The 25,996-nt window shown below is 33.3% G+C and overlaps 1 long non-coding RNA gene across 1 annotated transcript; it reads left to right on the top strand.

Moving 5' to 3' along the window:
* The first annotated feature begins 8,374 nt into the window (after positions 1-8,374).
* LOC126889318 (uncharacterized) lies at positions 8,375-9,226 on the top strand. The gene is made up of 3 exons (XR_007699985.1): positions 8,375-8,590; positions 8,680-8,842; positions 9,040-9,226. It is a non-coding gene; the product is annotated as an uncharacterized LOC126889318 (long non-coding RNA).
* The last annotated feature ends 16,770 nt before the right edge of the window (positions 9,227-25,996 follow it).

Below are 25,996 nucleotides of genomic sequence, written 5' to 3'. Positions count from 1 at the left end.
CAGCTTCAAAACTATCAGCATACCAGCACCAATTCTCCAACAAGCCGGGCCTTCTTTTGACACGTACTCGATTCAAACAACACTCCAAAAATTCTCTGCTCTCCTTCTCATAATAATACAGAATCAAAGAGGTATTTCGTCTCAATTTGATCTGTCTCTCGTTCCACTTTTCAACACTATTCTCCACTATCAAACAGCCACTGGTATCTGCTAACTATCTATCCACTTAAACACGTCGAACCGCTCCTCATCGATGCCAAAAACATAATTACTTCTTTTTCAAATACTCTCAATCATCCAATCCATTTTTCCCCTTCCACATTCTAAGAATCAGAAACCTCGACTTTTTTCATTCGAACAAACAAAACAGTCACCCTCAAATTATTCCGATCATCCTAATTACTTTCTGAGAACCATACAATATTTACTCGTGTTGAAACAAAGATACTAAAATTCCAAACTTTCTCCATAAAACCACTTTTCTAGAAATTGATAATTACCTCTAAACTAAACAATCTTTTTCCATTTTAAATCTAAATACATCGTTATTTTCACTTTAATTATTCACAAAAGTCTTTAATGGTTCATCGGAAAGCTCATTAAAAGAGAAATCTACTTACATCCAAACTACATTCTAAGAAATATCTACAGCTCAATATACAGGGTGTATCAAATTTATGTGCCCGCGTTATTTAAAAAAAAATTTAATTTAATTTTCATTTTGCTTTTGATTGATAAATTGAAAACACGATAATACTTATTATAACATTCAAAAACCTGTAAGTTTTTTTCAGCTGTTTTTTTTCTTTACTGGCCTCAGAGGCGTAGCTACCGCCACATCAGCCGTATCAATTATACGGGGCCCCCGACATTCAGGGGGAACCATATTCTTCTGTAGAAGAGTTTCTATGAATAACTAAGAAAGTACAGTTACCCTTATGTACAAGTAACTAAAGTATTTTTATCTATATTTGGGTGTGATACGGAGAACTTATTAGTTCCTAAGGTTGTATTATGCAATTTGAAATTTATTTAAATTTTGCAATTTTAGTAAACTGTATTTGTTGTTGTCTTTTTCCTGCTCTTTGTACCAATAAAGTACATTTATTTCTATTCTATTCTAAACAAGCGTTTTTACTACTTTTGTTAAACATTTTTTTAGCACTATCCCTTATCAGTCGTGGAAAAAAGGGCCCCGCGACAAACTTTGATAGGGTGCCCCTGTGGAGTTATCTACGCCACTTACTGGCCTACTGACGTCAGTTTAGTAGATCATAGGGATGACTGTAAGATAATAATAATGATAAAATATCTTCTTACGAAACTTATTTCACACATCTTCACTTTCCCTAGTTCCTAGATAAACGCTAATTAGTATATTTGATCTACAAACTGTTCAAGATTCCCTCGAGATTAGGAATCTTTCAAATAAGTGAAGAGCATGTAAAACAAATGAATGTGAACGGATAGCATGTAAATGAGAGCCGTTTCTTTTTATTGTTGTCATTTAGTCCACTTTCCATGGTTTTTGTTGTTCTCGTTCTCTCGTAAATTAATTTGAAAAGTTTCTCAGCTCAGTTCGGGTGAATGTTTTTAGAGAGTATAAACGTTTCTTCTTTTTTGCCGATGCGAAGTAATAAACTGAACGAAAATAGTTTCATTGTTACTAATAACATTGTCTTAGATAAAATTCTTAGGATGGGAATGTCTTATTTCATTTTATTGACAAAGTTTCCTGTCCTGTGTTTTTATATCGAGGACAAGAAACTAATTCGGAGAACGCAATTGCCTAAATTGTATTGGAAAAGTAGGATCCCAATATATATGGTAATTCATTAGGTTTTTGAACCAGAAAATTTACATCCAACAAGGGGCCAATTAAGCTAATATAAAAGTAATCAAGTAAAAGTGCGTGTTTTGATTGTATTTTTATCAGATTGTGTTTGTAAAATTAAAAAATTATTGACTTGATTCGAAATAAAAATTTAAAAATCAAATTAGTTTTGTACGCTCCACTGTTCGTTCGAGACTATATCCTGTTTTTAAACCAGGAGGAGTAATTTTTACCGCGTCGTAAAGCTTGTTTGTTGTTGTAAAACCTGTTTTATTAAAGATTCCTAGAACACCCTAGATTTTCCAGAAAGTTCATTTAGTTGTATACTTTCAACTGCCTTCAATATTATTTTTCTACAACCACTATTCAAAGTGCACTTTTCTGCACGGTTTTATGTTAGCAAACTTGATATTTTCTCACAGTATAAGATATTTGACATTAGTGTGCAGAAAACGTGACGTTTCTGTGCCGCAAAGTGACGTTTCTGTGCCGCAAAGTTCTTTTCTGCACAGTTGACTACCTCATTCTGAGTAACGTTATATTCTGTTTACATCCGTGGACTACCGCATTCTGAGTAACGTTATATTCTGTTTACATCCGTGGTTAAACTTTAGACAAATATATAACCTATAAGACAATTAGCCATTCCAATGAACTGTCAAACATGGCCGGCGTAGGGCAAAACTGTCATGGCGTATCTAATGTTTACATTGGATATTGACATTTAATTTTTAAAGAATATCCTGTTTGGTTTTGTTTTTTGTTAATTGTGTAGCGTGTGTGTGTGTTTATGTTTTATTGGCACTGGTTTAAGCAACCAACTGGCCAGTCAATGTGTTTTGAATTCTCTCTTTTACAAAATATATGCTTAGTATCTAAATTTAAAACTATTAGTACTACTGTTTTTTTTTACTCTGTTTTTTTTATTATTTTTTTTATTATATTTTTTAACATATTTTTTATTACATTTTTTATTTTTTTTTATTTTTTTTTTATTTTTTTTTTAGTTTTTTTTTTTAGTTTTTTTTTTTTTTTTTTTTTTTGTATATTTTTTTATCGCGCTAAGACCTAAACCCGATTCAACCTCGCGGAGGTTTAGATCTTAGTAACTTTTTATTTTATTTAATTATTTTTTTTTTTTTTTATTTTTTTTTTCTTTTTTTCTCAGAGCTTTAATTTTAAACAATTAACATGGTTGTACAAAATTTTATAAACATCTAGATTGTTTGATTGTAAAAGGTATATAAGATTAAAAGGAAATTGTACATTAATTTGAACTAGATTGGCAAAAAAGTTTGATATTTCAATAAAATGTAAAGGACATTCTAATAGCATATGTTGTAGATCAGCTAGCTCTCCACATAAACATTCATCATTATCTACAAGTCCTATTTCTCTTTTGTAGACTGGAGTCAGACAGTGATTACTTCTTATTCGACAAATAGTTTTGATAAAGCCTTTGTTGGAAACTTGATTAAACCATGTCTTGATGGGAAGTGTAGGCTGGATTTTTTTGTAATAATTTCCTTTGTCTGAATTATTGTATTGTTCCTGCCATTTCGTCCGTTTGATAGATCTCATAATAGAAATTATGTCTCCCATAGGAAGTTGATAAGTATGCAGAGTGGATTCCTTCGTTGTTGCTTTTTTAGCCAGATCATCTACTATTTCGTTGTTTTTTATACCAATGTGTGCTTTTATCCAACACAATATTATATTTTTGCCCGATTTCAAAGCTTCACTGTTCATTGCTATGATGTCACTGATGATATAATTTTCTGCAAAATTATGTACATTGTATTTCAATGTCTTTACAATGCTTTGGCAGTCTGTAAATATAACATAATTGAGTTCTTTTTGATTAATACATATTTTGTATGCTTCTTTGATTGCAATGAGTTCAGCTGTGAAAATTGTCATTTTATCAGGTAATCTGTTGTTTATTTTTATACTTTTTTGTGGGTAATATATAGCATATCCAACTTTTCCTTCCATTTTTGAACCATCCGTATATAATTTCTGATAACTCCCCCAGTTTTTTTGTACACACTGAAGGTGGTCTATTTTAGTAAGGAAGTCTGTCGCACGAATATTACTTAAATGACAGTTAACTGGAGATAAATAATCTTCATAATTTAGCTTTCGAGACGAGCTTTGTTCAATTTGGTGTATGTCGCCAATGGAATTAGAAACGTTGAGGAAGCTTTCCACAACTAAAAGCAGTTTCTTTTTTTCCCAGTAATAATGAGTTAGGTATGAGGTGGTTAAATGAACAATTTTATTTAATAGCAGTTTATCGTTAACCGCTGTTTTAACTATAAATTTCTCACTTAGGTATTCCCTGCGTAATGAAAGTGGAGGTTCATTAAGCTCACATTCCATGACCAATATAGGTGTGCTACGAAGATAACCAGTGCATAACCTAAGTGCCTTATTTTTGATCCTCTCGATTTTTTGGAGTACAGAGTTTGATGCTGAGCCATAAAAAATAGATCCATAGTCTAAGATTGATCTTATCAAATTTCTGTATAGTAATATTGATATGTTTGGATCAGCTCCCCAGTTACTGACACTTACAGTCTTCATGATATTCATTGCATTTTCCATTCTTCGTAATATGTAATTTGTGTGTTCTTTCCAATTTAATTTGGAGTCTAAAAATACGCCAAGAAATTTTATTGAAGTTTTATAAGGAATACTAGTATTATCAAATTGTAGATGGCTTTGAGGAACATATCGTTTTTTAGTGAAGGTAACAATGGTTGATTTACTCTCTGATATTGTTAAGTTATTATCGGTAGCCCATTTTTTTATAATATTCAATGTCGATTTAAGGTAGTTATTACATCTATCTATTGACTTATTTTCTGCATATATCGCAACATCATCAGCGTACTGTAGGATTTTTATGTGTTGAGGAAGTTTAGTTTCTAAGTCAGCAGTATACAGTATATATAATATAGGACTTAGGATGCTACCCTGAGGTAGTCCCAAAGATGTGTATCGGGAGTTAGATTGATCTCCATTTAATCTAACGTGAACTGCTCGATTAATGTATAAGTTAATGATGTTCCATGTTACTATTTCGGGTATTCCTATTTCCAACATTTTCGCGTATAGTATGTGAAGATTAACGTTGTCGTAAGCCCCTTTTATATCTAAGAACAAAGCACTAACTGCTTTCTTATAAGTAAAGGAACTATAAATGTCTATTAAAAAGTGGCAGAGGCTATCTTGTGTGGATTTACCTTTTCTAAAACCAAACTGACTTCTTGGTAATAGGTCGTTCTTTTCTAGCCAAAATTCCAGACGGTTTTTAATAAGTCTCTCATATGTTTTTAGTATACAGGAAGCCAGACCGATTGGACGGTAAGAATCCCAATTCTTTGATGATTTTCCTGGTTTTAAAACCGGGATAATAGTGTAAACGTGCCAATCGTCAGGAATCTTTATGCGGCGCATCCAAATTTCATTATATATATTTAGTAGTGCAGCCTTACCAATTCTTGAAAGATTTGATAGCATCGAGTAATGGATATTATCGGCACCTGGTGCTGAATTTGAGTTTTTCTTCAACGCAAAGTTTAGTTCAGTGGCAGAAAATGGTTTGACTAGGAAACGGATTGGTTCTGGATAGTCGTACAGAGCATTTAGTTGTAAATCAGGAATTACTAATTCTGCAGACGGCGGTGTGATATTTTGATGGAACTCTTCTATCCACGAAGCTTCCGACAGAATAACAGGGACTTTGTTCTTTGTTTTTCTATTTTTTATTCGGTTAACTTTTGACCATACATCTTTAATAGGGACTGACCTATTTAGGGATCCGACATAATCTCTCCAGCTATTTCTTTTAGTTTGTTTAGTGATCTTCTTGACATGTGCATCATCTTTTTTATACTTAAGTAGGTTTTCATGGTTTGGATTTTCTTTGAATATACAAAAACTTTCCTGTCTTCTTCTGACTGCTTCTTCACATTCTAAATCCCACCAGTATTTTCCTCTGGAAGTCGGTTTTTTTATTTTAAATTTGGGGATGCAGTAGGATGCAGTTGTATTTATATTGTGCAAAATTTGTTCATAAGAATTTATATCTTTAAATTGAGAGAATACATCTTCCGAATACTGTTCATATAATTTCCAGTCGACATTCTTTAAATTCCACTTTTGTGAATATGGATTATATGTATGAGTTGGTTGATCCTCTAACTCTACTCTTATAGGTGTATGGTCTGAACCAAATAGGTCTTGAAGTGTTTTCCAAGTGATCAGGTGGTTTAAGTCAGGAGTACAAATGGTCAGGTCTATTGCCGATTTCGAGAAGTTCCTAAAGAAAGTAGGAGAGCCATCATTTTTGAATATTAAATTATTATCGTCTATACAGTCCATCAAGATTTTACCTTTCATATCTGTTTGGTTGTCTAGGCCCCAGGCAATGTGGTGAGCATTAAGGTCACCTCCTATTATAAATGGTCTTTCTATAGATGTTATGAAATTGTTCCATTGTTGTAACAATAACTTGGTTCCTGGGGGAACATACATAGATATAAATGTGACAGTATATGACTTAAACTTTATTTTTATTGCTACTTTATTGACGTTTATTAAATCTACTTTCATGGTGACTTCCTCGTAATATAGGTTTGAATTTATTAAAATTGCTGAGCCACCGCCAACAGTTACTGAAAAGCGGTCGTCTCTGACAATATTGTACCCGTGAAAGTTATAATACTTTTCTGGTTTAAATCTAGTTTCTGATAATAATGCGATATCAACTTTCTGGTCTTCTAATAGGTGGATAAGGTTTTCTCTATTAGAGTTAGCCGATCTACAATTCCATTGACAAATTACCAATCTATTCATTATTATATAAGAGAGAACTTAAAACTGATTGAATTGAATTTACTAGAACTGATTTTTCTGGAATTTCAAAATTTTTGTGATTTATATTAGAGATAATACTTGTAACTATATTTGATATTAATTCTGTTAATTCTTTTGATGGTTCATGTATTTTAGACCCTTGTTCTGGATTAAATGTAGATTGATACGAAGAAGAGGTGATAATACCACCAGGTCTGTTGGACATGGGGTTTAACTTTATTATTTTTTGATGTTCCATTGTTACTTGGTCTGGTGAGGAAGAGATAGGTCGTTTGTATTTTGGTGGTTTTATTATTGTATATCTATTTGAAACTGAAGGTAGAGCGAACTGATTGGAAGATGTTTGAGACGTGGACAATTGAGTAAAGGAATATGAAGAGGATGGTGCATTCATATTTGGAGTTTGATGAGAATTTATTGAGGAATTATTGGCTGCTATAGATGCATAAGTTATCTTAGGAAAGAGTTTAATTGTTTCCTTAAAAGATAAGCTGTTTTCAGACATATAATGTTTTATTTTCTTTTGGCGATCAAATTCTGGGCATATCTCCCATTCATTAGTGAAGTGTTCACCTTCACAGGATAGACATTTTTTGTTAAACGATGATAAAGAACAAGAATCGGAAAGGTGAGATTCATGACACTTAAAACAGCGAGGATTACTTTTACACTGCTTACTCATGTGCCCATACCTATAGCAGTGGTAACAGATAATTACCTTTTGCTGGTATTTTTCAACAGTGTGTAAGACATGATTAATTACTACATACTTTGGTATATTCTGGCATTTAAAAGACACAATAACTGATTTTGTTGGATTAAATATTACTTTGTCATCTGCTACTATTTTTCTTGTTATTCGTTTCACATACTCAACCGAGAATTTGCAATGGTGATCAAATTCCTTTATTCTATTTTTAAGATATTCTTCCGATATATCTGAATCTATATCCCTTACTACACCTAGTTTAAACAATTGAAATTTTGGAATGTATGCGGTCAGATTTTTTTGAATAAGGAATTTGGAAGTAACTAAAGCATTTGCGCTACTATAATTTTTAAATGAGACCCTAACTCGGTTGCGTCCGATTGAGTCAATTTTTTTTATATAATTGTCAATTTCTGGATGTAACGTAAATAGGATCTCGCCTATTTTAACAGCGTTTAATTTTCCTGTAAAATTTAAACTGGAGTTTTCAATGAAAATGTAAAAAGGTCCTAAATCAATTTTTTCGTATAAATAAACAGGCCTGGTTTTTTCTGGTTGATCTGAGTTTACTAAAGTATTTTGTTTTTCATTAATATTGTTAAGATTAATACTACTACTTATCTTATTTTGAGGCTGGTTGGGTAGAAATCCATTTAAATCTTGTAAATCACAGCTACTATCCATCGAATTCTCAATATCAGGCGGTTCGCCTCCACTAGATGACTCCATAGAGGAGTTTTCAAGTAACGTTTAACTTATGAACACTTTCAAAATGTAAACTAAATAAGGAAAAGTTTAACAAAACTAAACAAACTAAATTAGAACGGTATAAATCAAATAATCCGCCAAAAATTAATATTTTTCGGAGAGATTTCCAAATTTAAATTAACTTTGACAATTATTTTTGTTAATTGTGTAGCGAAATCTGCGAAATTGTGATGGCAAATTAAATATGAAGTGGTTTATCGCCTACAGAACTGAATTATCCCATAGTAGTTATCAGTTTGTGTCAATTTGTTTAAAAAGACCCTACTCCCAAGGCTTTACATTTTCATTAATTCCCCATGCAATACATTTAAATGAATTATTCAAACAAAGGCGAGAACAATGGATAAAAGCCATAAGGAGAACAGATCTAACAGAACTAAAATTAAAATAAAGTGGTAAGTTTAATGTAATTCAATTAACAAGGTTTTTAAATGTCTACAATAGTAATAAAGATGTACCTAATGATTCAAACTTTAATTATTAGGAAAGCCAGCCACTTTAGAGGACATAAATAATGAAGATTTGATTCAAAACCAAAACATGGGTTGCGAAAGCCAGACAATAAAAAGAAAAGGTGATCTACAATCCGGAGAGCTGATAAAAGAAGTAAATATAAAGAAAATAATGCTGAGACTTCTCTCGATGATGTAAGTGTAAGATATAGTTTATTACAATATGGTTAGGAGCAAAGCTCACAATGTTTTTGACTGCCTTAATGCATATACCTAGCCTAAACTGTCCTTAAATAGTAGGTAATATTAAAATGCTCTTGTGGTACTTTCCACATTTATATGATTTTTTTGTGGTATACAATATGAGTTTTTATTTATGTATTTGTTTTTAGGAACCAACACCAGATAGTTTAAATGTAGGGTAAGGAGTAACTGCTGGAACTCCAACACAAACGTGTTTGACTAGTGAAGATTTGGATAAACAACAGGAGTTACAGCTCCCGGAGCGAACCGTGTCCCGTGAGAGAAACCCTGTCTGTGTAAACATTAGGTGAGTGGTTCGCTCCGGGAGCTGTACTTTCATTTTCCAAAGAAATACTTAATGATCTATCAAATAGATGTAGCAAAGTAAAGTTATGTGATAATTCTTTAAAAGATGACAATAAAAAGTGTCTTTATTATAAAGGTTTAGAGTTCCCTATTTTAAATGTAGTTTTTAATAAAATCAAGCAACATATAACATATACCAACTAGTTCTATATCTGCTTTGGAACTATGTCAACAGTATTTGTTAAGATCAATTAAATTACAACTAAACCTTCCATTTAAAGATATTGCATATCGTTTTGGAATATTGAATAGCATCTGTTCTTCATATTTTAATACAGTCATTTCATTATTACATCAAAAATTAAAAACATTAATAATCTTGCCAGAACTAGAAGTAGCACAGAAAACAGTCCTTGTTTTAAAGAGGTTTTCAGGATAAAACATCAGAAATAATAATTGATCATTGAGAAACCATCAAACTATTTAACACAACAACAGTGCTGGTCAAATTATTATATTTATCTTTGTTATACGTTATACACAATTAATTATTTTTCTGATGTTCTTTAGTTACTAGTTTTATAAATATTTGTGTCATTTCAATAAAAATTACAGTGGAACGTCAATATTCCAGATTAATTGGGACCGGACCCCATACGGATTATCAAATTATCCGGATTATCAAAATTACCTTAAAAAAGTCCAGCATACACATTAAAGTACAACAAACGTTTTAAAATTTTATGTTTTCTCTTGTACAGTAAAGTGTCTAGAGGTGAAATTAATCAAAATTGTTTTTGATGTTTAAACACTGTATTGTAATTAATTTATAATAGCAGCATGTGTACAGTAAAACATCAGACACTATTCGGGCTTTTAAAAAAATGTTTAAAATATTTTTGAACTGCGGTAGAGGTTCCTTTTTAGTAGCGAAGTTTTTAATTTATTTTAAAAGAATCAGATATTTTTGCTAAATAAAAATCCGGATTATTGATGGTCCGGATTTTTGACGCCCGGATTATCGACGTTCTACTGTACTTTTATTCACAACATTTTACTTGTAAATTTACCCTGTGTGGATAGACACTTAAAAACAACATTTTTTTTTTGTAAGCATTTATTAACAATCAGAATTACATATTCTATGAGTTAATTTGATAACAAGTACAATAACTTATATCAATGTAGTATTGTACACTAAAATGGCATTATGAGGTACATCACCCAGCGGTTTCACCTCAGTTTCAGCGAAGATGAAGCCAAACAACATAATCAAAAAATATAACTTATTTTACTTATTAGTTGATTTTTTTGCTCTCAAGTGTAGTAGTACTTAGTAGTAATAATTAATTTTGCCAATTTGGTAAAATTGACAAAAAAATAATTACTAATTAGTTAATAGTTACTAAATAGTTAGTAATTTTGGCAAAATTGGCCAAAAACAAAAAAATTACCTACTAAAATCACTAGCCAGTTGTGTCTGAGTTTAGCGAACCAACTATAAGACTATCTGCACAATGTAATTGTCACATTTTGAAATGTGTATTTGAATGTTATGAACATATCGATGGTTAAGAGCACAGATATAGTATGTCCACTTTTTGCTGATTTTAAGATAACATTATAAAAATATTCAGTAGGGTAGTAGGGTCATATGAATGTTTTGCATAATTATTGTAAGTCCAGAATGATTGTAAATGGGTTAAACGGCCTTGCCAAAATATAGTATTTCCCATTTGTACTAAAAACCGACTTGCACAGATATTTTATGTCCGTTTGGAAGTGCACAAACATAGTATGTTTTGGGACATACAATATCAGTGCTCACACGATCAAACTTATCACGAGTGTAAATACTGTTTGTCCGGCCATGCAGTAACATACCTTATGTTGTATGTCCATACACATTTTCAAAAAATATATTTTTTAACCCAATAATACATAATATTTTAAAAAATATTTTCATTAAGATAATAATGATACCCGAACTTATTACTCAAACATTATGATATATCGGTATATCAGCAGTATCAAACAAAAAGTAACGCGAACACTTCAAAACGTTCTCCTCAACAATTAAGATATTTGGACATACTATATCTGCGCTCTTAACCATCAATATTGTAGTATAGTTAATATTTGTATCCCGAGTTATGGGTGCTCATGGGAGCACCCTAATTCTTTCTACATACAATGATTTTTTCTGGTAACAATATATGACTTTCTGTTAAGTGAAGCCTTCTTTTTAGTTTTCCTTAGTTTACAGTAGGAATTTAAGCTTTACATTATGTATCTTCCACGGAAGAGTCAGTATAAATGTAAAGTAAATATAAATATAAATTTTTTCTGCTAGTAACTTTCGTAAAATCCACAATTTATGCTTAGAGGTTACTTTCCTTCTATGGATGTCAACTATAATTTCAGTGATTTTTTTAATAAGCTTGTCTGTATCTTCAGTAAAGCATTTCCTTTAATTACAATTAAGCCAAATCATCATAAACCCTGGGCTAACAAAGGTATCCCCACATCAGCCAAGAATATATGTTCACTACTGTACATCAAGAAATTTACTACCAACGTCTCTGTTACTGAATATATCACCAAGTACAGGGCAACGGGCAACCTATTTAAAACTTAAAAAATCAGCTAAAAAATTATACTATCAAAATCATCAGAAAAGCTCTAAAAGTGTTGCAAAATAAATTTGGTCCATAATAAACAATCTTCTTCGAAATCAAACTCACACACAAACATTTTCCCTTCCAGACCATGAATACTTTCTTAATGTAAGTAAAACTATAACATAAACTATTTTGTCACAAGAGATCCATTGTGTTAAGATCCGATTTCCTATCTCCCTAATTCAAGAAAGGTCTCAAATTCATTCTTTATAAGACTAGTTGATAAATCTGAACTGATCCAAACAATCAATAGTATCAAAAGCAAATCTTCCTATAGTACTGATGGACTATCCATAAAAAATTTCTCAAATCTCCCATAAAATGTGTTGGGAGTCCTCATCCTACTAATGATTCTTTTAAGGGGCTATCCTAGTGTAAAAGAACAAAATTCACATACTTTTTTTGGGAATATCTAAAGTAAAAAGTACTGTACCAATTGTTTTGAAAATTTGCATGAGCATTTATTATAACAAGAAGTACATGTAAAACAATTTTCATAAAAAAATATTGAAAATTAAACGATTTATGCGCCATCTACTGGCACGGTGAAAATAAAAAAAAATGGCTCCACTGCCACTGCTGCAGTGATTGGGACTAATAGAGATCCTGAAACATAAAATTGCAAAGTGATTATTGAAATATAAGTTATTTCCTATACCATCAATTAGGATTTTTGAAAAGTATTAAAATTTGGAAAAATGAAATTTTTCTTTAAAATTAGCTAGAACATTTTCAGTTTCAGATACCGTCAAATTGACATTTTTTATCCGATTAAAAAAACCCCTAGTTGATGGTATAGAAAATAACCTATATTTCAATAATAACTTTGAAATTTTATGTTTCAGGATCTCTATTAGTCCCAATCACTGCAGCAGTGGAGCTGTTTTTATTTTCACGGTGCCAGTAGATGGCGAATAAATCGTTTAATTTTCAATATTTTTTTATGAAAATTGTTTCACGTATACTTCTTTTTATAACAAATTCTAAATGCTCATGCAAATTTTCAAAATAATTGGTACAGTACTTTTTATTTTAGAAATTCCCATAAAAGTATATGAATTTCGTACTTTTACACTAGGATAGCCCCTTAAGAAAGGTAAATTTCCAGAGCTGCTTAAAGACAGCCATCATTATTCCTCTTCATAAGGGTGAAAAATCTAATGCCTACAATTATATACCTATTACATTACTACTGGTACTCTCCAATCGAACTCATAATACACAAGTATAAAAACTTGTTGCTGGTATGAGCACATGGTGTAAATGTTAGGATATAAAAACCTTCAATATGATTATGAGCATTAGGCTCTTTATATCCTAACATTTTTTTGTTATTGTTTTAGTTTTTTGTGTTTATTCTTTTTTTATGACTCTTTGTAAGTTTTGTGTATAAATTGTACAATTTTCCATGACAATAAAGCATATTTCTATTCTAAGTTGTCTATTTGTTAAACCAAAGCATTGATTATTACAGTCGGAAAAATGAAAGAATACCCATGAACGATCACATCAATCACTTATTTTGTATTTGCGGTCTTTCTTTTATAGATAACAAACGTTTGTTATAAAAAAGACAGCAAATACAAAATCAGTGATTGATGTGATCGTTCATGGCTATTCTTTAATTTTTCCAACTGCACTACAAAATATTAATATGTATAATCAATTAAATAATAATATTAATCTCACAAACAACCGATAGAAGTTGTCAAACAAATAAAATATTTGGAAATCATTCTTGATAATTTATTAACATAAAAAATAATTTATTAATTACAGTTGTTAAGTTATTTAATGGAAATTAAGGTAATAATAATAATAATTTTTATTCGACATAAATATCACAATATACATAAAATAATACATTATTAAATCTTCATGAGACTAAAAACATATCAAAGTCTATATAGTATGGTATAGTTAGACCCAAACCCAGACATCCAAAATGAAAGTTATCCTCCAACACCAAATTGTTCTATATGGTCCACATAATGTTCAGAAAAAAGTCACACCATTTTGAGCGTCGGGTTTGGGGGGGGGGGGAGAGGGGGGGAGAAATCTGCAAATTCGTAGTTTTTTACGTTTTTCGTCAATATTTCTAAAACTAAGCTGTTTAGCATGAACAACCTTCTACACAAAATTGTTCTACATTAAATTTGAAATAAAAAAGGTCCGATGCAAATTAAGGGTTGTCACTCCCGAAGGTACTTTTTAAAAAGGCCCTTTTTAAAAGTTACAACGAACAAACTAACAGCACTTTATTTAATATAAATTATAACTGAACTGAAAATGAATTTTACAAGTATTTATACATAATTAATTGATGAGGTATATATTGTAGAAATGTTGAAACTGCTGATCGGCTGGACTATTGGACTGCAATACCGCTGACATCTGGGGTTATCGCACTGTAATTTCTCCATCCCCTGGGGAAGTTTTGTGAGGGATGAACAAAACTGAATGCACAGCATCTGGGATTTCTGGCCTCTGGTCAGTAGGGTCTTCTATTGTGGTTGGAGGCTGGTCCTCTTTTTCTCTTTTCCATTTCCTTAACTTGAGGTAACCAAAAATTAGGATAATTGTAACCAGGATATATATGGGTGGTGTCCACAAATGGCTTTGGTCCGTATTTGTAGGAAGGATGGACTGGAATCTTTCTTCTTCTTGTGTTAACTTATGAAGTTCGTCTAAGGGGATTCTGTCTAATTTTAAGGGTTTGACTATTGGATGCCCTTCTGGAAGTGTAGTTATCTTGATTTTTGGTAATGTTAGTGGTTCCTCTTTGACTGTTGTTTTGGAGTTGAGGTATACTTCATTATTGGTCCTTACTTCGCATCCTGGAGGTAGTTCTATCAGATAAGTTCCTTCGAGTACTTCTATTTCGGTTGTGCCGCAATGGGTGGATACTTTGGTAGCTTTTGGGAAAACAGCGACGTAGTGTGCATCTGATATCTTCTGTATGATCGTTCTGGTCACAGTAACGGGAACGCTTTGGCATTGGGCGGCATCATTGACTAACTGAAGGATTTGGATGATGCAGTCATCAGTCTGTTTACTTTCTTGTGGGAATTTCTCTGGGCAGATGAATATTTTGGATTCGCTTCGTTTACATGGTAGATCCATATATAGGAAAGTGTCTGAGTTATAGGCTAGATATGGACCAGGAGGAATGATTATTGTACGATTGGTAGTTGGGAGTGAGTACAAATGGAAATAGGTAAACGAACTGGAATGAAGAATAGGAAAATGTAAAATGAAAACAAGGGTGTGGTTCGTGTAGTAGCCATCAATGTCTACAATGTCATAATATTTGGATAGGTCTTCCTCTTGAATATAGGGAATCTGTGATGCAGGATGATGTTCAAGCATTTTCTGTACTGTCCATTCTATTTCTTCTGGTTTGATGAGACCATTATGTAAAGTTTTGATCCTTGCGAACGTCACTGCTGTTTGTAGATCGTCAAGTATCTGTATAATTGTTTGCAAGTTCAGGTTTATCTGATCTAAGATGTTTCGGACTTGCATATAATGACTAAAATTGAAAACAAATTGGTTCAATTCTGTTTTTATTTTGTTGGTCTCTTCGGCTATAATTTCTTGGTTGTGAGTTAATAGTGAAATAGTATTGTTGTAATTAGTCATTATTCTCTTGTTTAGGCTCAGTTGGCTGTTGATATTTTTAATGATGTTCTGTTGGCTATTTTCGAGTGATTTAATGGCAGCATTGTATCTCTCGGCATCGTCTTGATCTAAGTTACCAGAGATAGATTTTATTATGCTTCCTAATCCATTTATAAGTCCTCTTCTGCTTCTTGATGCTGGATATATTGTTTGGAGTTTATCTCTTGCAGTTTGGAGTAGGTACTGTATTGCTTTATCAAGATTTTGTAGGCTGTCAAAATATGGTTGACTAAGTCCATCTTCTATTGCTCTGCTGATTGTAACGTATTGAGATTCTATGGAGCTGATTTCTTCTGCGATGGGTTCTAGATGAAAATAGTGGATGAAATCGTGAGTGCTGGTTTGAATTCTGGCTTCTCCAATTTTAACGGGGAGGATCCCTGGATTGTCCTTCAGGTTTTGGATTTGAACTTGTTGGGCTGCTACTAAGGTACATCTGTAAAGTATTTTTACCATTAGTCTTTGGCTGATGTTTGATATTCTTTTTGTGTATTGTTGTATCTTGGGTGTCGACAGTAACTGTATTGTTATTTTTCACAATTCTGGAAGAAAATCTTGGAAGTAGTTTGTTTCTCTTCAGTGTTTCTCTTGTGTATACTTTGGTCACAGTATAAAGAGGTTCCATTTGGTGCTCGGCTTGTAGGTTATCGGTGTTTCTCTTTTTTCATTTAATTTATCAATATTTTTCTGCTTTGCTTCTTGTAGTTTTTTGTTTATTTCTTTGTAGATTTCTTTTGTTTTTAATCTGTGATTCTGTGTATAGTTATTTATTAAGGTTCTGCTAATATCAATATCAAATGGATCTTGAGGATCTATATGACCGTTGAGAATTTCTATTGGTTTTTGTTTGGTTGATGAATGGATAGAGTTGTTGTATCCCAGAATAGCATATAACATCTGCTCTTTTATATTGAGATTTTTTCTTTTTTCTCTAAGTATTCGTAGATGTTCTAATATGGTGGAGTGGAAGCGTTCTATCATTCCATTTGACTGTGGGTTATCTGGCGTTGTGTAGTGGATGGAAATTTTGTGTGTATCAACAAATTCCTGGATAAGGCCGTTCTTGAATTCTGTCCCACTATCTGCGATTATCATATGTGGAAGTCCATGATGGGTGACAAAAAGCATGAAGGCGTTGAGCACATTGATTGCGTTTGATCCTTCTATTGGGTATGCTTGTCCATATTTCGAAAATGCATCAATGATTGTCAGAAACTTCTGTCCGGCAGCTTGAAATGTGTCTATGTGGATGATTTCGAGTGGTTTCGTTGGAGTTGGAGTTACCATAAATTTCGGCTTAACTGGATTTCTGTCGTATTTATTGGTTTGGCAGGTATCACAAATATTGATGACTTCTTCTATGCCTTTCTTCAGTGTTGGCCAGTAGTAGCGTTTTCTTATTTGAGCTTCGGTTTCGTTGATTCCTCTGTGGTTGGTCTTTCCTTGGTGGTAGTTTTCTATAATTTCCTTTTGCCTCTCTTCGCTGTTTACGTCTTCTAAGAATATGTTGCATTTGACAAGATCGAATGCGGAGTTTTTGAAAGTTTCACGTAGAATATTGCACATGGATTCATAAAGTTTATCGTCTTCGAACAGAATAGCGTATTTCTTCTTTGGGTCTACGTAGTTCTTGAAAAATTGAAAAATGTCGTTATGAAGATCGTTTCTTCCAAGTTGAACGTGCATTCTCTTCTTTGTTATAAAACATTGCTCTGTAACTGGTTTGGCTGGATTGTAGTTTACTAACTTCAAAATTATCTGGTTGTTGTAGCAGTTAAGTGGTTTCTCGCTGATTGGAATTCCCATTATCGGATTCTCTGCTGTAGAGTGTTTGCTGACATCTGAATCGTTGTCTTCTTGTTGATAAAGGGAGCTTGATGGCTGATCTTTTGAATTTTTCTCGTCCTGTGTGCTGTCTTCTTGTAGGAGTTCGTCTATTATTTTCATTTCTTCGGGAGTTAACGATGTTGTTTGATGTTTTTCTATTACTTTGTCCAAGTCTCCTATAGGGGTTGCTGGATTATGATTTTGTTGAAAGTCTTGAGGTCGGTCTGCTAGAAATTCTTCTAAGTCGGATAAAGAGCTGGGATGGTTGATCATGGATACATCGTCATCGTCTTTCTTCGAGAGAAGTTCGATTATTTCTTCCATGTGTTTGTCAAGGCTGTTTACTTCTTTTGTGTGGATTTCGACGCGGGATAAGGCGTCTGCATTCGTATTTGATTTGCCTTTCTTGTATATGACTTCGTAGTCGAATTCTTCTAACTTCAGTCTCCATCTGACAAGTTTTGAGTTTGGATCCTTAAGGGAGAATAGCCATTGTAGTGGTCGATGGTCGGATAAAATTTTGAATTTTCGTCCAAAAAGATAGGGGCGGAAGTATTTAGTGGCCCAGACGAGTGCTAGCATTTCTTTTTCAATAGTTGAATATTTCAGTTCTGTTTCGTTTAAGGTTCTGGATGCATAGGCGATGGGTTTGTCCTTTCCTATTGGACCTTGGGACAGGATGGCTCCTATGGCGAAGTTACTAGCATCTGTGGTCAGGTTGAATGGCTTGGTGAAATCGGGATATTGTAGAAGTGGTTCGTTAACCAATAATCCTTTGCATGATTTGATACAATTCAGGAACTCTTCTGTGTGTTCAATTTTTGCATCCTTTTTGAGGCATGTTGTAAGTGGTTTCGTAATTTTTGCAAAATCCTTGATAAATTTTCTGTAGTAACCAAGTAGTCCTAAAAATCCTCGGATTTGCTTAGCTGTTTTTGGTATCGGATAATCTATGATTGCTTTGATCTTATTCGGATTTGGTTTTATTCCTTCGCAGGTTACGACATGGCCTAGAAAATCGACTTCCTTTTTGAGGAACTCGCATTTGTCTACTTGTATTTTGAATTTTGTTTCTCGTAGTCTTTCGAAAATCTTCTTCAGGTTTACCATATGTTCCTGGAGGGAGGTAGAAAAAACAATAATGTCATCCATGTAAACCAGACATATTTCTCCTGTGAGTCCTTTTAATACGTTGTCCATCACTCTTTGAAATGTTGAGGGTGCGTTTTTGAGTCCAAATGGCATTCTTAGGTATTCGTAATGGCCATTTTCTACATTGAACGCCGTTTTCTGAATATCTTCTTCGGCCATTTCAATTTGGTGGAATCCGCTGGCAAGATCTAGAGTGGAAAAGTATTGGCAGCGTCCAAGTTTGTCCAAAATATCTGTTATGTTCGGGATCGGATATCTGTCATCGATGGTCTTCTCATTTACTTTTCTGTAGTCAACAACTATTCGCCATTTGATCCTTCCTGAAGCATCTGGCTTTTTGGCCACGACCCAGATAGGACTGGACCAGGGTGATTGACTCGGTCTGATGATTTTCTGATCTAGCATTGAAGTGATTTGCTTACGTACTTCTTCCTTGTGGATGTGAGGATACCGATATGACTTGGTATAAACTGGAACTTCGTCTGTAGTTCTTATGTGGTGCTTTATCTGGTTAGTGAATGTTAATGGATCGTCGGGATTGTGAAATATATCGGCAAATTTCCTGCATAGTCGTCTTATGTGTAGTTCTTCCTCGGGATTCATATGATCAGTTCTCAGGAGAGGATCAACATCTATAGAACTGTTATTTTCCATGGGCAGAATATCTGTTGTGTATATATGGTGTTCTTGAAGATCTATTGGATGGCTTTTGATTGGCTCGGTTAGTGCTACTTGGATGTATTCATCAGTATTATTGATTAATTCGGTCCAGGCTAGTTGATTGCATGCGACGCTTAGAGTTTCTCGTAGGATAGCACCTTCGACTTCTTGTCTTGGTATGATGATTGTACCTGAAGTTTCCTTCACCGGCAATCTGACTTGGGTAATTGTTTGGGGCTCTAACTGGACGGAGTAGAATTGTGATTTATTCGTCACATAGTAATTTATAGGGAGGATGGAATGCTCTGTAGTGAGTGTGGCTTCGGGAAAATTAAGATTTGCTTTTAGAAGTTTAAGATTATCAAGGCCAATGAGTCCATCAAAGGTTTTATGGAATTTAAAAAGATAAAATTTTAGGCTTTTATTAGAGTTAAATTCGGGAAAAATTGGAATTTCTACGCAATAATCTTGCGAATGATTTTGAAAAATGGAAGTTACTACAAATGGTTCATATTTAATATCATTTTTGTAAAATTTATGGGCTATGTCGGGATTAAGAAAAGATTTAGTGGCTCCTGTGTCAATTAGAAGTTTTAGGGGAGGATTTTGAATTTTGATATATGGGAGCTCTCTTTTCTCGGCATAGGAATGTAATTCTATTACGTTTCTTGATTTTTCTCTAGAAGTTGAGGAAAATTTTGACTATCGTCTGTAAATTCTTCATAATCGTACCCTTCTTGTTCACAATAAGGGTAGTCTTGGTAATTATCGCCGTAAGCGGCTTCATCATAATTGTTTTCTTCCTGTTCTACATTATACAGCTCCTCTACTGTAAATCTTGGGCTAGCTGTTTGTTGAAAACGGAAATTCCTTTGGGTAGGGGGTCGAGTAATAGATCGATCGACACTCATTGGTGTTGGTCTATATGACTGAGATGGGGCTGGTTTATGAGAATTATTTAAATTTGGTCTAGAATGTTGTTGAAATGGAGTGATCTGTTGATTTTGTGGAAATCTGTGAGTTTGTGTTGGCCATCTTGGAGTATTATTTATAAATGGTTGTTGTTGAAAAGGCCCTTGATTTTGCCTAGGGAATGGCTGTTGCTGTTGCCATTGGGGCTTTGGCAACTGAGGTTGCCAGCGTGGAGGTTGAGTAGAATTTTGTCTCTGCGTATGTGGAGTGGCAGAAAATTTACTGGAGTTTGGTAAAGAATAGTTTTGCGATTTTTGCAAATATCGGATATTGTTTTCTTCTTGGATGTATTGAATAGCTAAAGCGAGGTTTGTTGGTCTCATGGATCGAATTGTCGATCCTAAAGGCTCTCTTAGTCCGGCTAAGAATGTAGTTAACGCTTGTTGCTGGAAAAATTCCTTTTTACTTTTCTTTACTTCTTCATTGTCATTATGAAGTTCAATATGATTAGAAATGGTATTTAGAAGAGACATAACTTTTTCATGAAATTGATGAGGGTTCTCATTTGGTCCCTGACGAAGATTAACTAGATCTCTAGTTAAAGAATTTTCATTTCGCTGGTCTGCGAAATTTTGAATAAGGGCTGTTCGTATTGACGGCCAGTCTTTACAGCCGTAAACGGAAATAATTTCTCTGGCTCTTCCTTTAATTTTATTCATGATTCCTCTAGAGAGCATAATATTTTGGAAATTTTCTGGGTTAGCATGGTCCCAAAAATGGGCTAAGAGCATTGTAATGACATCGATAAAATTATGGAGTTCGTTCGGATTGCCATCGTATTCTGGTACGATGGAAAGGTCTTTATTGACATCAAAAGTGGGGGCCATAATGGAATTAGTAGTTTCAGATGCTGGAGTTATAATTATGGAGGGTATTTCAAAAGAAGTGGTGGGTATTTTATTATCAGCTAATGGAGAACTAGATTCTGTGTTTAATTCAAAAATTGTTGAAAGAGAATCACTTATTCTAAGAGATGATACTTGTGAAATTATATTAGAATTAGAAATAAGGTGAAATTTGCTTACAGGTATAAGATGATGCTTCGGTGCATTCCTTCTCGGTACACTTTTCTTTTCTTCTTTTAGCTTCTTTTCAGCTTTCTTCATAAATGTTGAACTCCTGGATGGAACTGCCTTAGTTCTTCCTGGAATCTGGTTCGGTAGCGGGTAAACGTTTGGGAACGACGAGGATCTTCCTGGAGACTCTCCCACTATCGTACTGCCTGCGCCAATTAAGGGTTGTCACTCCCAAAGGTACTTTTTAAAAAGGCCCTTTTTAAAAGTTACAACGAACAAACTAACAGCACTTTATTTAATATAAATTATAACTGAACTGAAAATGAATTTTACAAGTATTTATACATAATTAATTGATGAGGTATATATTGTAGAAATGTTGAAACTGCTGATCGGCTGGACTATTGGACTGCAATACCGCTGACATCTGGGGTTATCGCACTGTAATTTGCATAACCCTTCTAAAATGAATGGTTCCAAAGTTACGGAGGTAGTATTGTATAATTGGTCTAAAAAAAGGCCTAACCCAGACATCCAAAGTAAAAGTTTTTCTTCAACACCAAATTGCTCTATATGGTCCACATATTGTTCAGTAAAAAGTTACACCATTTTGAGCGTCCGGTTTGGGGGGGGGGGAGATGGGGGAGAAGTCGGTAAATTAGTAGTTTTTTTACGTTTTTCGTCAATATTTCTAAAACTATGCATTAGCGTAAGGAATGTTCTATAGAAAAATGTTCTACATAAAATTTAAAACAAAAAAGGTTCTATACATAATTGTTATAAAATCAACGGTTCCAGAATTACGGAGGGTGAAAACTGGAGGTTTTCGATACTTTTTATATTTACCGATTTCTCCCCCCTCTCCCCCCCAAACCCGACGCTCAAAATGGTGTGACTTTTTTCTGTACATTATGTGGACCATATAGAACAATTTGGTGTTGAAGGATAACTTTCACTTTGGATGTCTGGGTTTTTGGTATAGTTATATCATAAATATTGCCCAAAAAATATAAAAAGTATCGAAAACCTTGACTTTTCACCCTCCGTAACTCTGGAACCGTTGATTTTATAACAATTATGTATAGAACATTTTTTGTTTTAAATTTCATGTAGAACATTTTTGTACATAACATAGTTTACCCTAAAGCATAGTTTTAGAAATATTGACGGAAAACTTAAAAAAAACTACTAATTGACCGGCTTCTCTCCCATCTCCCTCCCAAACCGGACGCTCAAAATGGTGTAACTTTTTACTGAACAATATGTGAACCATATAGAACAATTTGGTGTAAAAGGAAAACTTTTACTTTGGATGTTTATGCTAAGCCTTTTTTGGACCAGTTATACTATACTACCTCCGTAACTTTGGAACCATTCATTTTAGAAAGATTATGCATAGGGCCTTTTTTATTTAAAATCTAATGTAGAACAATTTTGTATAGAAGGTTGTTCATGCTAAACCGCATAGTTTTAGAAATATTGGCGAAAAACTTAAAAAACTACGAATTTACCGATTTCTCCCCCCTCTCCCCCCCCAAACCCGACGCTCAAAATGGTGTGACTTTTTTCTGGACATTGTATGAACCATATAGAACAATTTGGTGTTGAAGGATAACTTTCACTTTGGATGTCTGGGTTATGCCATCTTTTGGATCAACTATACTATACTAATAGTTAAAAAGAATAAACATAGGAAGCCACAAGGAAATAAATCTGCACGTAGCTATAGCCCAAAGTAACTTCTGTTGTTTATCCAAATCCTCAATAGTCAAAAACATTTGTGTTAGGTTAGGTTCCAGCAGTTTCTCCTTTTCCAACATTTAAAATATCTGATGTTTGTTCCTAAAAACGACATATACAACATAAACACATAAATAAAAACTACATTGTGTATAGTCGGTTTGCTAAACTCAGACACAACTGGCTAGTGATTTTAGTAAGTAATTTTGCTAATTTGGTAAAATTGACAAAAAAATTACTAAATAGTTAGTAATTTTGCCAATTTTGGCAAAATTGGCCAAAAACAAAAAAAAAATACTGACTAAAATCACTAGCCAGTTGTGTCTGAATTTAGCAAACCGACTATACTAAAAAGCTATAGAGCTGAAACAGGAAGTTGCTACGTTTGGTCTATATATAAATGAAAGTAAAACAAAATATATGGAGTGCACAAAGTCGAATCAACATGAGAATCTGAAGGTAGACAACCATACCTATGAATATGCCTCCAATTTTCCCTACCTAGACTTAATAATAAAAAATGACAACAACACCAGTCAAGACATGCAACAACAGATTCTTAGTGGTAAGAACAGATGGATAGACGATGTAGAGGAGGATCTTAAAACCATGAACATCAGTCAGTGGCAAAGGAAAGTAGCCGACATAGCAGAATAGAAGAATGCTGTTAAGCAGGCCAAGATTCACAAAGGGTTGTAGTGTCATTAGAAGAAGAAGATTTAAGGACAGTTTAGGCTATATGCATTAAGGCGGTCCAAAACATTGAAAGCTTTGCATTTAACCATATTGTAATACTACACCATATCTTACATGACCCTTGTTCTAAACTAGAACCGAATTGGTAAGTACATCTTTATTATTATTTTAGACATTTTAAAACTTATTATTTAATTGAATTACTTTAAACTTACCACTTATAAAATGTTTACTACATACTCTCATATTTTAATTTTAGTTCTGTTAGATCTGTACTCCTTATTGCTTTTATCCATTGTTCCTGCCTTTGTTTGGATAATTCATTTAAAAAATGTATTTCATGGGGGAAATGAAATGACTTGGGAACAGTAAAAAGTGAGACTTTATCCCTGTCTCTCCTGTTCCCACAATTTACAGGCTTCTCAAGAAAGCCGTTGCTACAAGTCGGTCAAACACAAGGAAAGGTGTTTTTTCTCTTTTTTAAACAAATTGACACAACCTGATAATTACTATGGGATAATTCAGTTCTGTAGGCGATAAACTACGTTAATTTGCTATCACAATTTCGCAGATTTCGCTACACAATTAACACAAAAACAAAACCAAACAGGATATTCTTTACAAATTAATGTCAATATTTGTCATTTGTAAACACTAGATACGCCATGACACTTTTGCCCTACGCCGGCCATATTATATCACGTGATTTGGAATGCCTAATTATTATATTTAACTATAGCATAGAAACTAAATTATGGATGTTACAACTGTTTTATTTTACAATTTTATTCTTATTAAACATTTTATAATTATCAAATAACCAATAAGGATTTAGCAACCTGTGCAAGAGACGTCGAATGAAGTAGGTTTTGTGTAAATCCGTGACTGCATAAATATAATGTCAATAATGTGTAATAATTGTTTAAATTTAAACAAATTAAGGCAGTGCATTAATTTTTTAACTGATTTCTGTGCAATTTATTTAGGTATAAGGAATTTAAATTGATTGGTAGGTATTAATTAAATACAGTTTAAAATTTATCACATAGGTACCTATTATAATTAATCGTCGTTTGGAAATTGTGATTTTTATTTTTAGGAAAAACTGTGCTTGTAGAAAAAGTATAGTGTGAAACACGTGCAGAAAGGTAATTTCTCACTCGTTTGAATTGCGGCACTCGCTTGCGCTCGTACCGCAACTTTTCAAACTCGTGAGAAATTAGTACCTTTCTGCACTTGTTGCACAATATACTATTTTCTACAACCACTATTCAAAGTGCACTTTTCTGCACGGTTTTATGTTAGCAAACTTGATATTTTCTCACAGTATAAGATATTTGACATTAGTGTGCAGAAAAGTGACGTTTCTGTGCCGCAAAGTGACGTTTCTGTGCCGCAAAGTGACGTTTCTGTGCCGCAAAGTTCTTTTCTGCACAGTTGACTACCTCATTCTGAGTAACGTTATATTCTGTTTACATCCGTGGACTACCGCATTCTGAGTAACGTTATATTCTGTTTACATCCGTGGTTAAACTTTAGACAAATATATAACCTATAAGACAATTATTATATTTAACTATAGCATAGAACCTAAATTATAGATGTTACAACTGTTTTATTTTACAATTTTGTTCTTATTAAACATTTTATAATTATCAAATAACCAATAAGGATTTAGCAACCTGTGCAAGAGACGTCGAATGAAGTAGGTTTTGTGTAAATCCGTGACTGGATAAATATAATGTCAATAATGTGTAATAATTGTTTAAATTTAAACAAATTAAGGCAGTGCATTAATTTTTTAACTGATTTCTGTGCAATTTATTTAGGTATAAGGAATTTAAATTGATTAGTACGTATTAATTAAATACAGTTTAAAATTTATCACATAGGTACCTATTATAATTAATCGTCGTTTGGAAATTGTGATTTTTATTTTTAGGAAAAACTGTGCTTGTAGAAAAAGTATAGTGTGAAACACGTGCAGAAAGGTAATTTCTCACTCGTTTGAATTGCGGCACTCGCTTGCGCTCGTACCGCAACTTTTCAAACTCGTGAGAAATTACTACCTTTCTGCACTTGTTGCACAATATACTATTCCACATGCCGTAATGTTCGAATAAGTGCCAATTCGGTTAGAAGCAGATTAAGAGAATTTGTAATCAGAGCCAGATTGCCTGCTACTGCTCCACTGTTAACGGGTGCACACCGCATAGCAGGTTTAAATTTAGTATTTTGTATTCTGCAATTTCTAAAATACTCTGCAATGTATATAGGGTGAGGCAGATAAAGGGCCTATTAGAAATATCTCGAGAACTAAAGTAAAGAAAATTATGAAAATTGGAATATAGGGGTTTTGAGGTGTGAACTATTTA

This window comes from Diabrotica virgifera, chromosome 8 (assembly GCF_917563875.1).
Source record: "Diabrotica virgifera virgifera chromosome 8, PGI_DIABVI_V3a".
NCBI classification, from domain to species: Eukaryota; Metazoa; Arthropoda; class Insecta; order Coleoptera; family Chrysomelidae; genus Diabrotica; species Diabrotica virgifera.
The sequence above is the reverse complement of the archived record's forward strand: the minus strand, read 5'-3'. Positions and strand labels throughout refer to the sequence as shown.